This window comes from Erpetoichthys calabaricus, chromosome 8, assembly GCF_900747795.2.
Source record: "Erpetoichthys calabaricus chromosome 8, fErpCal1.3, whole genome shotgun sequence".
Lineage (NCBI taxonomy): Eukaryota > Metazoa > Chordata > Cladistia > Polypteriformes > Polypteridae > Erpetoichthys > Erpetoichthys calabaricus.
Genome location: NC_041401.2, coordinates 65,782,725 through 65,801,664, shown reverse-complemented (window position 1 = coordinate 65,801,664; position 18,940 = coordinate 65,782,725). Strand labels below are relative to the sequence as shown.

General features: G+C 35.8%; 1 protein-coding gene across 2 annotated transcripts in view; it reads right to left on the bottom strand.

Moving 5' to 3' along the window:
• The window catches only part of taok1a (TAO kinase 1a), a 276,152-nt gene that overhangs the window by 216,203 nt on the left and 41,009 nt on the right, over positions 1 to 18,940 (bottom strand). The window lies entirely within an intron of this gene.

Genomic DNA, 18,940 nt, shown 5'->3' with positions numbered 1-18,940 from the left:
TATTGAGTGGTGAAAATGGACAGAGAACATTCTGAAACTGAAGTAGACGATAAAGTTGAACATGATGACACAGAAGAACTTTTGCCGAAAAAAGGAGCCGCATCTGTTGTCTGGAGATTTTGGTTTTAAAAGGTCGGATGTGGACCAAATAACTATTTACTGCAAATGATGTGGAGCTAAAGTTGTCGCCGGAGGTGGCAACACGAGCAATTTGCTACACCACCATAGCTGCAAACAAGCTTTGGAGTACCATGAATGTATGGAACTAAGATTGGCACCCTCCACTTCCTCAAGTAAAACTGAAAAAGCTAGAGGACACTCGAGTCAGATGTCACTTGAAGACGCATTTGCTAGAGGACTGCTTATGACAAAAAAAGCAAGCGGTGGATCGAGATAACCAATGCCATTACAATCCATATAGCTAAGGTGTCAGTGGACAGAGATTGTTAACATTAACAGAAAGTGTAGTTAGTTTACAAAAAATATTTAGTCTTTATTCCTTTTCTAAGACATGTTCAGTGCAATACAACTTTTGAAAGCACCTCTGAATATTTTACTAAGTCTAGATGCCTCTTTGGATGGTTGAAAATATGTTGTTTGAAAAATTTGTTTAATAAAATGGTTCTATATTTTGACTGCAACTGTAATGCAATGTGATTCCTTCTCTTCATTAGTGTCACCCCCTTGAAAACTATCACTTTATGGGGCCATGTAAACCTGTATTAATACTTGTGTGCACATTAAAATGTTTTCTTGTACAATGTACAATTCTCATGACAGTGGGATAAGTTATTCTTAGCCAGTCTACTGCAGTAATTGCAGTGGAAAATGTGGTTAACATCCATCATGCATGGGAGAAAAATACCGTTGAATACCGTGAAACTGGTATTATTTTGAAAAAATACTGTAATATAGAATTTTGGTCATACCGCCCAGCCCTAAATGAAACTGAACAAAAAACAAAAGACAGCACTGGAGGTGGCATTAGGTGCAACAAAGATGGACAGGATTAGAAATGAGTGCATTAGAGGGTCAGCTCAGGTCAGACGGTTTGGAGACAAAGTCAGAGAGGTGAGACTGTGCTGGTTTAGAAATGTGCACAGAAGAGATGCTGGGTATACTGGGAGAAGGATGTTAAGGATTCAGCTGCCAGAATAGAGGAAGTTCTAATAGAAACTTTATGGATGTGGTGAGAGAGGACATGAAGGCAGTGGGTATAACAGAACAAGATGCAGAGGACAGAAAGGTATAGAAAAAGATGATCCGCTGTGGTGACCCCTAACCAAAAACATATGTATGTGAAGACTTTAATTGTAAGGGATGTCACTTGACATCTGCTTTCCTGGGTCACATGTTTCAGAAGTTCTATTTTTAGTCCATACTGAAATTAAATACTTGCTTATTTATTAGACAGTCTTAGAATGACAATATTCTCCAACAGCTGAATCAGAGATGATATTTTTAAGAGATATTCATTCTTAGTGAACAACTGTAATAACATACTGCTAGCAGACTGTCTTATCTTGCTAAAGTGGAATCCTAAGCCTCCAACTTTACCAAAATAGGAAAACAAGTGCCTAATTTTAAATAAAATTAGAAAAAATATATACTGTATATGTACAGGAAGCAATTCAAAAACTTTAGATCCAAGCAGGTATTAATTAGTGCTGTCCTCAATCAATCAACTCTTTCTAACCTTGTAAATATTTCAACATCTCTGAAATGGATTACCACTTATTAAAACATCCTTTAGCTACTTATCAGTGAAGCCCCTACTCACCTATATATTAATGTGTGCACTTCAATAAAATAAACAAAAATCAGAAGCTTTCAAATCAGTATAATTATTTCATTGTTATAAATCCCCTTAATAAATGGAGAAGTGAGCTTAATGTCTCATTAAAAACAATGTAGATTTGTAATTTGTTAAACTTAATAACCACAGCCTACTTTTTCATCACCATCTGTTACAAATGCTCTCTGGCTGAAATTCTTTTAATTTGAACAAATACGCATTGTTTGTCAGCAAGGTTGTAATTAGGCTGAACTTGCAGGCTATAAAAAACTGAACTTGACATCATTCAAGGCCTTACGGAGACATTGGCTGGCACAAAGATTTACAACATGTTCCCGATAAAAGAACCGCCAAGTGAATAAGGCTTACTCAATGCCAATTTTATGCGTACAGATTAGCAATGAGGAATACATTTAATATTTTGCATTCCAGCGGCAAACTATTCCAACAGTACGTCGTAGATGCATATGTTAAAACCGAGGGCGCGCGTCTCAACTATCTCAGATTACATCAACAACATCCGTGTGTGGAACAATACAAATGACTATCAGATGCACTGCAAGCAAACGCCGAAAATAACAACGTACGTATAGAGCAAAATTATCATATTACCGTCCACATTTCCAGGAAGTCCAAGATACATGCAACAAAACTATCAGGATGCCATGGCCATAGTACGTAAATTCGGAAAGCCCGATTTATTTATCACTTTCACATGTAATCCTGCGTGGCCGGAAATTCTACATGCACTGTCAGATACCCAAAGACCAGAGCACAGACCTGATATTGTAGTACGAGTAGATCTTTCGACTCATCTGTTGTCTCCACCAAAACACCTATTCACAACTGCGTCTTTCAAGAAGTATTTATTTCTTCTTGATTTCTCAATTCCTTTCTCACCATTTTCTGTTCCTATTCTTACAACGCCATATGCTACGGCGGGCATCAGCTAGTTACAGCTTTAAACAGATAAAACTCAATACAAACTAAGCACCATTATAACCCTTAAAAAATATTAGGGATATGTTAATGCCAGGGGAAAATGAAAAAACTCATAATTGAGAATTTTTGTTCTTGATATTATAATTGTGATTAATAATGTCAATTAACAAACAGCATTACAATGAGAGATACATTTTGTTGATAATTGCATATACTGTTTTCTGTACATATACAGTATATCTGAACCTCTATTTAGCAGTTCTCCAAGAAACCATAAAAAAACCTTAATGCAAAATTTCTAAATGCTGTATATGTTGAAAAAGAATTTCATACATACAATAATTTTTTTTTTTAATTTTTGTATTGCACAGTCCTTATTACAAAGAAAAATGTTGAATTGTTTTTGTATTACAGCAAATAACTAAGACTGAAATTAGGAAATAAAAGTATTTTGTTACTTATTGTTTTCTCCAAAACAAAAGTTATGGTAGTAAAAAATGTCAGAAAGACCATCACCAGCGAGTAAAACAGAACAGGAAACCAAAGATTCAGCTAGAAACAGAAAGACCTATCATATCAGTCTATGAAGCTTCACAGGGATTTCATTCTTATGACATATGAGTCCAGATTATATCAGCTGTACTGACTGCAAGCTTACATTGAAACTGGCTTAAGAGAGCTACAGCAAACAAGTCTTTTGCAGAAAAAAAGGTCACTAATCAGAATCTACTACACCAGTACCAAAATAATATTATACATCTTTCCTTGATGAACCAAAAACACTTTTCATTAAGTTTAGTTCAACTCAATTTGTACTCACTATACACTATATAACACAGCTATTCAAATAAAAATTCAGTTGAGCCAGACCTTAAAACCAAGAAATTTAGCTGGGCTGGACATTTTGAGCGGCCAGTAAGCAGCAAGTAATAAATTTTTAACCAATACAAATGAGTGTATTGAAAAACAAGTGATATTTACTCATTGTTTTAAATTTGGTCACATTTAACAAAGGTACATCAAAAAGAGTATAAAAATTACAATAAAAAGGCTATAATTGAACAGAATCAGAGGTAGTAGCAACACTTTTTTCCACTTTTGGAGGAAAAAAAAAATAACGAGTATGCTCCCCTCGACTTTCTCGTATACTGAGATAGAGGAAAAGGTCATCAGAACATCTTCCAGTTGTGCAAGATTTGTCAAATATCATATGTCTTTGTTTCTCATCATAACTAATTGATAATATCGATACACAATCATGTATCTTTATTTATAATCAAACATTATATTAAAACATTTTCAGACTTAGGGAGGCTGAAAACAGTGGTGGATTTTTTTCATGATTACATATGCATTACCTAGATTATGTGCAAAGTAAAAAGTTATAGTCACCTAAAAACACAGAAAAAGGTTGAATCGTTTTCGAGTTATCATGTTTACACACAGACACAGACAATTTCAAAAATGGTATTCTCAGACTCAGGAAGGTCTAAAACATCAAGATTCATCAAAATCTCAAGGTCAAATTTTTTCACGATTCCTATACTTTCTCTATACTATGTATACAAGTAAAAATAAAATTGTGCTCACACCTGACCCAGGTACATCTCAAAGTGCATAAAATAAAAAAAAAGTACACAGTAATAGCAATAACATGCGTTTCCCTTTTGAAATAACATACTTTGGTCACATAGGACCCAGGCACATCATGACTGCATTTAAAATAAAAAAAAGAAAACTATCAATGCTATCAAAGTTAACAGTGCCCAAACCTATAACAAGTGATAACAGTGACTAACACGCATGAATACAATGTCTACTGCACACTGAGGAAACAGGTTTATTTTAAATCACCACGTGTGATTAGAAGTGACTTTATTTGCAAACAAAAAGGTAGCAGTATATGTTGCATTTTGATCATGTTTGAGGTAATGTGCAAATATAAAGAGGCCAAGAATCCTAACGCTACGTTTGTCTATTTGGTGAAAAAACGTTTAATATTTAAAATTGACAAGCTGTCAAGTATAATTCTTTACACTTATACAGCATTTCACTCACTACTGCAATCTCCATGCAGGGAGGACCTGGGATGCAAACCCATGATCTCACTATTGTGAGGGAGCAGTTCTATTATTACACCACCTGTGTAGGTGTATTGTACTGCATAATATTGTGCTTGATGGTTTAAAATTATAAACACAGTATTTCGAAAAATCAAAGAATATTAACAGCAGGTTGCTAATAAGCTCTACATTCTACAAAAATGTTACGTAGTCATGCAAAGCAATCTGTGCTTAATTTGATCGAGTTTGAAAGAAAATTCCAAACTTTTTGCATGTTTTCATCAAATGCAGTCTTTGTAATTTGTTCTTTGCATTGAGTGTCAATGGCTGATTGTCATCCTTATATCAGCCATGAATCTGCAAGACTGAAGCGTACGAGTGAAGGAACAACCAATCGTATGAAGAGAAGTGCAGAGACGGTGCTTGTTAGTAACAAGGCACTCATTAGAGTAACAATTAGATTAATTGGCAGAAACCCAGATTTCCACTCATTTGACGAAACTAGAATTCAACTAAGACTCATCACACAATTGATCAGACAGACAGACAGACAGACAGACAGACAGACAGACACTTTATTAATCCCAAGGACAAATTCACATATTCTAGCAGCAGCATGCTGATAAAGAAAATATTAACAAGTGATAACAATGCAGGTATACATATAGTCAACGCCATGACCAGATGTCATGGTCAAGGTGACGGTACAACGTACTTGCGCGTACAGTCACACACACAAAAAAATATATTATAATATTATAGCCTACTACCACCACTTCTAGACACACAACAGCTTGCTGCATTATGGGTTGAATGTTGCTAGGCTATGTAGAGATTTGCATTTATGGTTTGTACTACTGTAGGAATTGAAGTAAGAATTTCTCTGCATTTCTGGAGGGACCACAAGCTGCGCCACTCAGAGGTTGCTTCTGGGCCGCACACAGACCGAGGGGCGCCATTTGAATAGACCCATTCAAGACCATAATCTACAACACAGTAACCAACAGAGCTAACTGTGCTTCAGCTTCAGTATCTTAAAGGGTGCAATGATCCCCCTTGTCAACGCATTGCTTGAAAACAGGACATAATTAATAAAAGCCCAACCAACTGACCTAGTCTGAATCTAAATGCTGCATATAGAACTGTGGGATGGGGAGGACTGTTAGCACTAAGAAGAGTGGCAGTAAGGAAATATCAAGGCAAACAGAGTGGCTATTTGGCTTGTCTACACCAACAATGTCATGAGTTGCTACACTTGTTAATACCAAATTAACATTTATTTAGTGTTTCAATGCGTCCACGAACAAGGCACCATTCCCCAATAATACAACGTGTCAAGAGAAACGCATAATCGCCAAAACACTCAGTTAGTAGGACAAGCAAAACATATTTCCTTGCTAAATATGAAACTGCAAACACTGAATTTGTGTCACTTTGCCTTCAGAGCAAAATCGAATATTCATTAGTATAACCCATAAGTAAAAGCACATATCATGTATGTGTAATTTATATATGTTTTAAAACAGCTAATAATGCAAATATAAATCTTTCAATAGGAAATATCACAAACCTAACAGATTGATTCACTGACAAACCAAAGTTTAAAATCATCTTGTTACAAAAACAGACTTAAATGGAAATATCCTGAATTTTCTTGGAGTACATTTAACAGTGCAAATATAACTGTTTGCATTTTTGTATTTAATAAGGGTTTTAAGCAGTATTTTCCGTTTCTTGACAGAAAATGTTAAGAGAATAAATTTAGAATGTGTAAATGCTAAGATAAATCAGGTAGTTAATAATAGATCATTCTATATAAAACCTGGTGCTGAAATCTCCTGAAGATTAAAAATCCTTCATTTGTTGTTACTACAGGGATTCTCATCTCTGCCACACATTAAATCAAGCATTTCACTGCATCACATAATTTCTGAATGCTTTTTTACTTACATAATAGTTGGGTAAATATCAGTATCAGTATTTTAGAGTTGCTGTTACTGTTTGTAAATTTATTTTAATATCACATAACAAAAAAGTCACAATATTGTTCCTTTAATAAAGGAGGCACTCTGATAAAAAGTCACTAAATGTAATTTCTGTGCTTGCCGTGTATTGAGTATCACAAAATTTCATGGACATTGGTATTGAATACAAAAGTTCTATACCATGACATCCCTGACTGGAACCGTTTGGACACATGAACCAGTGGTATGTCTGGTATGAGAAAGGCCAGGGTTATGACCAAAAAAATACTATCCCTAATGTAAAGCGCAGAGGTGGGTTGTTGATAATGTGGAGATGTTTTTTTGCTGCAAGAACTGGCAATCTTAACTGTGCAACTAGCATCATAGATTCCCAGAAACACCAGGCCATTTTAAAGGACAACATGATGCCTTCTGTTGACAAATTGAACCTTGATGATCATTAGACTCTCCAACAAGACACTGATTCCAAGCACTCCTCTAAGTCCTCTCAAGCTTGGTTAAGAAATAGATCCAGGAATTTCCTGGTGTGGCCTTCTCAGTACCCAGATATAAAGAATGAAGCTAGACTACAGAAACCATCAAGCACGAGACTTTTGGACCTGGAGACTGGGCAAAGAATCCAATGAGGAGGTGCAAGAACTGCTTGTCTGCCCTTACCGAAAATGCTGATTAGACAGGTTGAATAATGGATCACAATCTAATTTGTGAAAAGAAGAACATTTTTTTTTAACATCTAAGTCAATTTATGTTCTCAAAATAAGTCAAATATGTATTCATAACTTTTTTTTCTTGTATAATGAGGATTTCAGTTGTATATTTTATTTAACCTCAAATTACATCACAATTTCTGATGATGGGATTGAATATTTCCATTTGCAATTGTGTGTGTGTATAAATTATATATATATATATATATATATATATATATATATATATATATATATAATATAAATATAGAGAAAAGCCAAGCAAAATGACACCTTTTATTGGCTAACTAAAAAGATTACAATATGCAAGCTTTTGAGGCAACTCAGGCCCCTTCTTCAGGCAATATGTAATACAGAAACAGAGTTCCCTATGTTTATATACACACTCTAGGACAAGAAACAACATTGGTAAATATTTAAATGAGAAATTTTAAATGTAAAAAATTAATAGATTCATTCAGGCTAGGGTTAATTTAACAGGAGAGAAAAGAACAATGTATTGTCAAGATCTCTGGATAAGATAACTGTCCAACAAAGTCTTTTGAAGTTTGTAATGAGTTTTTTCAAAACAATGTGGGTCTGTAGACAGACAGGTTGTCTGTCATTCTGAGAGATGTAAACAATCCTCATATCTGGCCATAAAACTCTTGTCTTTATTCAATCCATGTTGTAAAGTATTAAATTTTAGCATGAGTTTAACTTCCCATTCTTTTCTCTCTTGCTGTGTTTTGAAGTTGCCCATAAGCACTGTGACTTTAGAGTCCCTCTCACAGTGTCCATGGCTGTTGAAGTGGGCCGCCACAGGAACATCTGTGTTGCCATGTTTAATGTGGAACCTGTGTAAATTCATTCTCTGGCGGAGTGTTTGTCCAGTTTCTCCCACATACAGTGCAGTGTCAGGACATTTCATGCAGAAAATTAGGTAGACTACATTAGATGATCTGCAGGAAAATGATCCCTTTATGTGATGTTCAAGTCGGCAGTGTGGTATAACTATACGGTCTGTATCATAGATGTGGGCACATGTTTTGCATCTTTTCTGTAGGCATGGAGATGTGCCATTTTCTGTTGGTTCACTTAGGGAGCCGCAGACAATTAGTTGTTGAAGGTTTGGTGGTTGTCTGTATGCTAGGAGGGGAGGTTCAGGAAATACATTTTTCAGTGTTTAGTCATTGTTTAGTATTGGCTGAAGTTCTTTTATAATTTTTCGAAGTGTTTCAAGATGTGGGTTGTAGGTGACAACAAGGGGGATGCGATCCTTGGTTGTCTTTGTTTTTATATTCCAGAAGGTTGTCTCTGGGTATGGCAGTAGCTCTTCTTATTTGAGTGTCAGTTGTTTTGGGGGTGTAACCTTGTCTAATGAAATCTTGTCTGAGCTCCTGCAGTTGTTGATCCCGGTCTGTCATGTCTGAGCAAATACAATTGTACCGTATTGCTTGGCTGAAAATAATGGAGCGCCTTATATGCTTGGGGTGGAAGCTATCACTTTTCAGGTAGGTCCGTCTGTCTGTCGGTTTGTGAAAAATAGAAGTTACAAGGGTGTTGTCTTTCAGTTGAACGGTGGTGTCAAGGAAGCTGACTACTGTTTTTGAGTAATTCAGCTTCAGCTTTATGTTGGGGTGAAAACAATTATATTCATTATGAAAATGGAGGAGGTCCTTCTCACTGGCAGTCCAGATTATGAAGATGTCATCTATGTAACGGAGATATAACATTGGTTTTACGATGCACATTGACATGAAATCTTCCTCCAATTTTGCCATAAAAAATATATATATATATACACACACACACACACACACACAATTCGAGTTTTTGTTTTAAATCAATTTGAAAAATGCTTAAATCAAAAAAAATCGGATCTAAACTAATGCTTCCTCTGTCACAAGTCTGCACTTGTAATTCTCTTAGTTACCACAACTGGATGTTGCCATTGATTCCCAGAGACATGTGGGTCTGAACATGTACACAGACCCTACATGTCAGACAAAGACTGGTGAAGAGTAATGCCTGTTACTAATGAGCGCACATATACGGCTGAAGGCGAAGCAGTAATACAAAAATAAGGGCCTGTTACTTCAGTCATATGGACATGGTTTGGTTTTGCGAGGTCAGACATGGAACAGACTACCGTGCAGTGCAAGGTTTGTATTAAAAAAAAAAAAAAAAAAAGCTGCTAAAACAAAAAGTGGCAGCACTACAAACCTGTTCCAGCAACTGAAACAAAGGCATCCAGAGGAATGGGAGCAATGTGTTTTCCACCAAAATTCTGATGCTAGCTGTAATCGTACAGAACACAGCCAACTTTAGCTGCCTCGTTTTCCAGTGACACACTATATGACAAGACAGGGACAAGGTGGAAGGACATTACAGATGCGGTGACATTTTATATCGGTAAAGACATGGTGCTGTTTATACGGTATATAAGTCTGGGTTTGTTAGAATGTTAAAAGTAATAGACTCCAAGTATAGAATATTGAGCCGCAAATATTTTGTGAAGGTGGCATTGCCATGTTTGTACAATGAAACATGGGGGGGAAATCACTGTGCCATTGGAAAAAGCATCATTTTTACTCGGCAACAACTGATCTCTGGACGAGAAGAACCATGCAGCCTGACAGTTCTCGTTTTATTGACAAGGACTAGGCATTGAAAAGCATCTGCCTCCAGACATCGTACTTCCCCAATGACCATACAGAGGAAATAATAGCTCAAGGGCTGGAAGAATCCTTGGTGTCCTGTAAGCTCACAGAAGACCAAATGGTTTGCATGACCACCGATGCTGGGACAAATATGATCAAGGCCTTGAATATCAATCAGTGGACTTACCTTCAGTTCATTGGACACAGGCTGCACAACACCATAGGTAAGTGGGTTGTACAGCCTATAGGCCCAATTGCCAATCTCAATTAACACTAGAACCACCAGTGTTCAGAACACCAGAACCACCTTAAACCACCAGCAGAACGTATCACACCTTTCGTTTTTGTTAATGGGCTATCTCATTAGCATACCACTCACTCACCCATCAAGAAAACAATGAGACAGTCAGTAATCCTCACAGCAGCAGAGTTGCTGTCACCCCAAAAACTCTGTAAAACACATAATAAAGTCATGTTTGTCACATATCTTAGTGCTCATTTATTTAAATATTGGTTTCAATAATCCAACACCAGTAATAAAACAAAAGCCTCTCTTTAATATAAATATCAAAAGAACTGATCACTTTAATTGCTATTACAGTTAGGCATGGGTGGTCATGTTCTTTCAAAAAGATATAAAACGTGTCATGTAATGTTTTTCTCGTATTCATTTTATATTTCTCGGAGTAACAATGCAAATGGAAGGACAAGCTGCTTCAGTCAAAAATGTTGAATTTTACAGTTCATTTCCAATAAAACGCAGAGCCGCAAACTTTGGTCATCTGTCTGGAGTGACAAGTTTGCACACACATTTGCATGTATGTAACAGTTTTATTACTTTGTAAATCGGCTGTAGGGTTTGCAAAATACCCCAACACTTTTGATGTAGATAATATTAGGTTTATAATGGAATAATATAGATTTGCCATAAGATATCTTGCATGACTGTCATGCCAGATGCACGAGAGCTGGCAATCCTGGAAACATATGTTTTTGTTTCACTTGAGTCGACTTGTATAAAAGAAATTCATTTGTACAGTTGTTAAAAAGGGTAAACTTTGACAAACATGAAATCACTAATAAACTACGCTCATTTATGCAACATTTTATAAAATACATACTGTGTTTGATAATTTTTCTGCTGTACAATTTCAGGACAGAGCAGCCACTCCATTAGGAACATTACAGCTTTTTGGTTGAGGGTGTTAGACTCACAGCTGTTATTAATTAACACTAACTCCACATCAGCACACGCAAAAGAGCTGCATGTTGGGGGGAAAAAGCACACTGATGACCTTTCTCACTGCTAATTATAATTTATATTGTTATTGCCTGCCCGTGGTGTTTTACTTTATGTAAATGTATATCAGTTTTATTTGTTAAATTATGTTTCTGTATTTTATATTTTAAATTTATTATAAAAATGAAAATCTAAATATTAAATAACAACCCTGAAGTGTAGTTTTTTTGTTTTAAAAAAAAAAAAAAAAAAAAAAAAACTATTTTTGAGTTCTGTTTTATCTTGAGTTCAAATTTAAAAAAAAAAATTGAAAATCGTCCATAACACTGAAAATAAACTATATATTATATATACACACACACACACAAGTCTGTGATACAGTAGAAACACACATAGATAAAAGGGAGAAAATTAATCTCATATTTTAAAATAGATTTTTATTCCTGAGCTTTTGAAAAAGAAGGACATCCAAACAAAAAAAAAAATACTTTAAGACTAACACCCTCTGGACACCACCTTACTAATCCACCCCTCTTACAACCACCTACTACCCTCCTCATTTGATATGTATTGCCTTTGATTCCTGTATGTTTAATCATTTTCCTCTGATAATGCCACAAGGTCAGGAATAAAAAAACAATTTAAGATACTTGATTCATTTTGTCCCTTTGTGGATTTCTATCTATAAATATATACACACATATATTCATAAAGCCATCTATCTATATTATATATATATTAGTGCTGGGCGGTATACCAGTTCATACCGAAAACCGTTTTTAATTTTTTTTATGATATGGATTTTTCTTATACCGCAACACCGGTTTAAATTGCCTAAACGACGTTCGGAACGTGGCGCAGCGGGACACTGTTCAAGTGGGAACCTTTTTCACTGCTACACCGCTAAACACAGATTTGTTGCACGGGGCTCTTTTTCACTGCTACACCACCAAATAGGTAGAGGTAGCGTAGGTATTGTGCAGTGAAAATGGACAGAGAACATTCCGAAACTGAAGCCGACGATAAAGTTGAACATGATGAACAGAAGAACTTTTGCCGAAAAAAAGGAGTCACGTCCGTCGCCTGGAGATACTTTAGTTTTAAAAGGTCAGATGTGTAAATACTGTTTCTATACTACTGGATAATACTGCAAGCCAAGTTGTACTTGTTTTATTTGTTTTCAATACAGTGTAATGTACCTGGTTACTGTGTAATAGTGTGACGACATGTTGACTTTATTCTCGACATTTCCACTTTAATCTTGACGCTTACGACGAGAATAAAGTCGACATGTTGACTTTATTCTCGTAATTTGTCATTAAAGTAGAACATCATAAAGATTTTCTCAAACCCCGTCATAAGTTATATAGCACATTAAATGCTTTGTGTTAAGTGTTCTCCGAGATTCTTAAACTGACTTCTTCTTGCACTAAGAGGAGGCGCCGGCAGCAATCGCCGCACGGAATACATTCACTTCATGATCTTCCTGCTCTCTGAACATTTAGAATGCTAAGATAAATAAATATAATTTTCATTGTGAAATGCATTAAAGCATGCATTAATCATATGGGGGCACGACGGCATGCCTGCCTTGCATTTACATGTTTTTCTGGTGGGTTTACTCGGCGTACTTCAGTTTCCTTTCAAAGTCATGTAGGATGTGGGGTTTTGTTATGCTATACTGACCCTGCTAGTGTATGTTTTGCTTGTATTCATCCTGCGATGTGCTGGCGACTCGTTCAGAGATGGGTGCAATTCTGAATGGATGGCATAATTAAACATGTATAACGAAGATATATTTAAAGTTCTGAACACTCCGTGGGCTAAGTTTATAACTAGTTTTAATTTCACAAAGACGTTTATCGTGTGGTGATTGGTTATGTGGTGAAAGAAAAAGGAAGGATAGGAACTGGGGTTTTGGTACGTCAGATAGAGACAGCATGCATGCAATAAAGACAGCCCGCTCAGAAGAACATGCATTGAATTCTGTGTTCGTGTCTCCAACCACCAGATCACAAACCCAACATTTACACAATATTTAAGTTAAACCTGTGCGATAGCCATTCATACATCCAGTTTTTTGGAGCCTCGTCACACCTGCCATAAAGTTCTCTACACTGAGCATACACCTGGGGACCCCTTACTGCGAGGGAGCAGCACTACCGCCTCACTACCGTGCATGGGTAATACCTGCTTTAATGCATTTCATCATGAAAATGATATCAAGTATTTATCTTAGCATTCTAAATTTTCAGAAAGCAGGAATATCATGAAGTGAATGGATTCTATATGGTGATCGCTGTCTCCTCTTAGTGCGGAGGACGTCAGTTTAAGAAGCGTAGTGATTAACAACTGGGTCGGGGAACGCAACACAAAGCATTTAATGTGCTGCATTAATTTATGATGGGGTTTGACAAAATCTAGTAAATTAAACATTGATTTTAGGAAGAAGTTTAGTTTACGACATTCTACTTTAATTATGAAGTAAACTAAGAGAATAAAGTGGAAATGTCAACTTTAATCTCGACATAAACAGCGAGAATAAAGTGGAAATGTCGACTTTAATCTCGACATAAACGGCGAGAATAAAGTGGAAATGCTGACTTTATTCTCGACATATAGTTTGTTTTTTTCTTCCCTGTCTCCGTATTGTTTTTTTCTTCACCGTGGCCCTAATACGATTCCGTAGGGCTATACCACAAATAGCATTATAAATGCAAGTTGCAGGTTTATTATTAATGCGTATAGCTTAGCTTGAAGCAAGGTCCATAGTAATGCAGTTTGCCTAAATGATGGTTCAGTCGGTAAAGATGTCATCACCAAGTTGCACTTGTTTTATTTTATTTTAATTTGGTGAATACTGTGTAATGCACCTGGGCTTGAAGTCTTGAAGTAATAGTGCAACTATCAGTAATAATACTATTATTTATTTTATTGTTATTATTTATTAGTTTAAATATTATGCAGTTTAATGATGATAAAGTTGTTTAAAAAGTCACTTTAATGTGTCAGTGGACAGAGGTTGTTAACATTAACAGAAAGTGTAGTTAGTTTACAAAAAATATTTATTCCTTTTCTAAGACATATTCAGTGCAATACAACTTTTGACAAGCACTTCTGGATATTTTACTAAGTCTAAATGCCTCTTTGTATGGTTGAAAATATGTTGTCAAAATTATAGTTTGTTTTTGCAAAATTTGTTCAATAAAAAGGTTCTATATTTTGACTGCATCTGTCATGCAATGTGATACCTTCTCCATTAGTGCCACCCCCTTGAAAACTATCACTTTAAGGGGCAATGCAAACACTGTATTAATACTTGTGTGCACATTAAAAAAATTTTTTGTACAATGTACAATACTCTTGACAGTGGAATAGGTTATTCTTAGCCAGTAATTGCAGTGGAAAATGTGGTTAACATCCACTCATGCATGGGGAAAAAAATACCGTTGAATACCGTGAAACCGGGATAATTTAGAAAAATACCGTGATATAGAATTTTGGTCATACCGCCCACCCCTAATATATATATTATATATACATACACACACACACACACACACACACACACACACACACACACACACAGTACACCTCCGAAATTCGCGGGAGCTACATTCCTAGAGCACCCGCGAATTGTGAAAAACCGCAAATTTTGTATGTGATAAAAAAAAAAATGCCTATTTTTATAGTTTAAACCCTAAATATGCCCCCAAAACACTTTAATTTCATTTCAAACTCAGCTTAATATGTTACCTAAAAAAAGAATGTAAAGGTAAACCCGTATACTGTACAGTACTGAAAAAATGTGGCAGAAAAAGGTGCACAAGCACCTTCGCAAGGAGTGGACTGAGGCTGGAGTCAGTGCTTTAACAGCCACCACACACAGGCATATCTGGGACATGGGTAACTGTCGCATTCCTTATGTCAAACCACTCCTGAACAAGAGACCATGTCAGAAGCGTCTTACCTGAGCAAAGCAGAAAACAGACTGGACTGCTGCTCCGTGGTCCAACGTCCTCTTTTCAGATGGAAGTCAATTTTGCATTTCATTTAGGTCTGGAGGAAGAGTGGAGAGAAACAGAATCCAAGTTGCTTGAGGTCCAGTGTGAAGTTTCCACAGTTAGTTATGATTTGGGGAGCCATGGCATTTGCTGGTGTTGGTCCACTGTGTTTTATCAAGTCCAAAGTCAGTTCAGCGGTCTTCTAGGGAATTTTAGACCACTTCATGCTTCCCTCTGCTGACAAGCTTTATGGAGATGCTGATTTCATTTTCCAGCAGGACTTGGCACCTGCCCACACTGCCAAAAGTACCAATACCTGGTTTAATGACCAGGTATCAATGTTCTTGACTGGCCAGTAAACTCTCTTGACCTAAACCCCACAGTGAATCTACGGGGTATTGTCAAGAAGAAGATGAGAGACCAGACTCAATGATGTAGATAAGCTGAAGGCTGCTATCAAAGCATCCTGGAATTCCACAACACCTCAAGCAGTTCCACAGACTGATCGCCTCCATGCCACACCACACTGATGCAGTAATTCATGCAAAAGGAGCCCCAGCCAATTATTGAGTGTCTACATGGACATACTTTTCAGTAGGCCAAAATTTCTGTATAAAAAAAAAATTGGTCTTTGTAATCTAATTTTCTGAGATACTGAATTTTGAGTTTTCATTACCTGTAGGCCATAATAAGCAAAATGAAAAGAAATACAAACTTGAAATATATCACTCTCTGTGTAATGAATCTATATGAGTTTCACTTTGTGAATTGAATTACTGAAATATACATTTTCAAACAAGACCACGGTCCTCTCACCTCTAATTCGTCAGACACACTTCCTGCGCTCTCAGCTCTTATAAATTTTAATGTTTTCCTCACTTTAAGTTCCCAAGTAAAGACGACATATTATGTCCAAATCTTATTGAAAGATTTAATCACGAAGGGTTATCAACAGAAAAAATGAGTACACAGGCAATCCTAGCACAGAGAAACGAGGAAGTCAAACAAATTAATGCCAAAAATGTTGATCAGTCACACGGCAAATTGGTTAAATGCATCCAAAAATGTAGATCAGTTACACGGCAAATTGGTTAAATGCATATCAATAGACTATGCTGAAACAGTTGGTGGTGAAAACAAGATGAAGATGAAAACAACAACTTACAATATCCTGAAGAATATCTATAACCGTTAACAACATCCACTATTCCACTGCACAAATTACTGTAGAAAGAAGGATGTATCCAAGAAAGGTAATGTAGTACATCTTCCGTGGATAACATTAGACAACAAAGACGAACTTGACATGCCATTCGTATTAAAACGTTAACAGTTTCCCGTTAGAATAATTATAGAATAGAATAGAGAATTGTCCATAATTTGGAATTATTTAATTTATAACAGCAATGATGTTGATGAAAAAAATCATACTATAGAAACTGTTGCAGAATTGCTCACAAGTGTTTAAGCAACCATCTAAACTTCCACCATAGTTAATCATGGAGAGTTCATCAAACATAAGCTAGTAGCACCAAGTCCCAGTAACCCCAGATCAGCCAAACAGATAACCATTAATGACCTATTTGCAATATAAAGCAAGTCCGCTTCCAGCAGGCTACTGAAAGGAAAATCAGATAAAAGAAGTCACTGCATTTTATTTATCTAAAGTCAAGGCCCAGAATAAAACTGTGCAGTGAAGTTTATAAAAAATTATCAACACTCAGGGCAACAGTTACATCTTCCCTTCCCACAATTATTTTTCTGAAGCTGTGTTGCCTATACTTAATTCCAAATTGAAAAAGATTTGGAGTAAGTGTCACTTTATGCAACACAACTGACTTGCGATTAAGTAGAACAATGGAAGCATGCATGAGCATAAAGTTTCATTAAATTGATGAAGACCTTACAATGAAAAAGCAGGCTCTTGCAATGATGTTTTCTTTAAAAAAGTGTGCATTTCCTAACATTACTTACCACAAAATGGGGATACCACTGCTCAAGGACTGATTTTGGACCAGAGAACCACAGCACTGGCAGCAGCATGAAACTGCATTACCATAAATACTTCTTGAACTTGCTATCTACTACTGATTATAAATTAATACATTTAATGTTTTTACATACTACCTGTATAATACAAATATCAGGCTCTGTTTATATTCACTTCTTAATCTTACATTATTGATGTTTAAAATGTTATTATGTATTTTAATTCTTACATACACATGCAACCCTTCTTTTCTTAATACAGCAGATTCCCAATTTATCATTCCTATATTTAACATTTACTTATATTTCACATTTTTGAGAGGTGAGCAGTGGTGTGTTTTTTTTTTAATAACATTTGTTTTGGGAAAACAAAAATGAATATTTGATACACTTAGTTTTTATTTCACAGTTGCTTGTATGTGGATTACTGTATTAAAAATAAACACATTTTTAAACAACTGTGCTTTACCTTTATTGTAAAAAACAACATTAAACACTAATTTTTTAATTTTCCAACTAATTCACCATTTAACCCCTTATGCAATAAGAGATTTTTGGCATTATCGCAGCTAGTTTACACACCCAAAAACAAAGTCTTATTACTCTACTTATGTAATAAAGGAGCTGCAAATGGCTGAAATGAAGCAAATGGCATTCTATGTTTTTAAAAGAAAGAATTTAAACGAATTAAAACCTTTTTTTTACACTAATGTCAACTAAATGAAACACAAAAAATAGTGATGCTTCTGTGATCTCTATCCAAAAAACTGGTTTTTAAAGTGCATAACCAAAACATTTTATGATTAACAACCCTGGAATGAATTTCAACTATTATTCCACAGAGTTGAGATTTCATTTCAAATAGTACAGCCAAGTTTTATTGTTTGGTACAATGCGTCCCCCTTTTTGGAAACACTTTACCCTGTCTCCTCAACCCCCACCCCTTATAAAAAAATTCAGCTTCTTGCACCTAAACAATCTCTGAAAACAATTATTGCACTTATTTATATATATATATATATATATATATATATATTAATTATACATACATACATACATACATACACACACTATATATACCACTCTGAATCATCAAGTAAAACAATTTGTAACTACAATATGCACATACAGTTATGTACTCATCCAAACCTTTACTTTCAAAATTATTGTTTATGACAGCCCTTGAAGCAATTTCTGTTTACAACTAGACAAAGAGAAACATAACATTTTGTAAAACAGATTGAGGCTTTTGTGCTGCAATTCACAAATCTGCTCCTTTCTTGCATTGCAATTGCCTTACAGAAGTGTAGGGTGTTTATTCCAGACATGAAATGTAAAAAAAAGTCACAACAACAAAAAAAAATAATAAACTAAAAAATACATAGATTTTCATACAAGCTTCTTCCAGTGCTGGATTACAGGGGTGGGGGCAATGCCTTTCCTGGGAGCCTTGGACAGGGCCCCAGAGCTAGTCACATACACCTGTTTCTCAGCCAGATCACAAGTAGCTGTCACTGGGTCACGAGTATAAGGCTTGTTCACGGTATAATCCGTCCCCACACACATGAAAAGG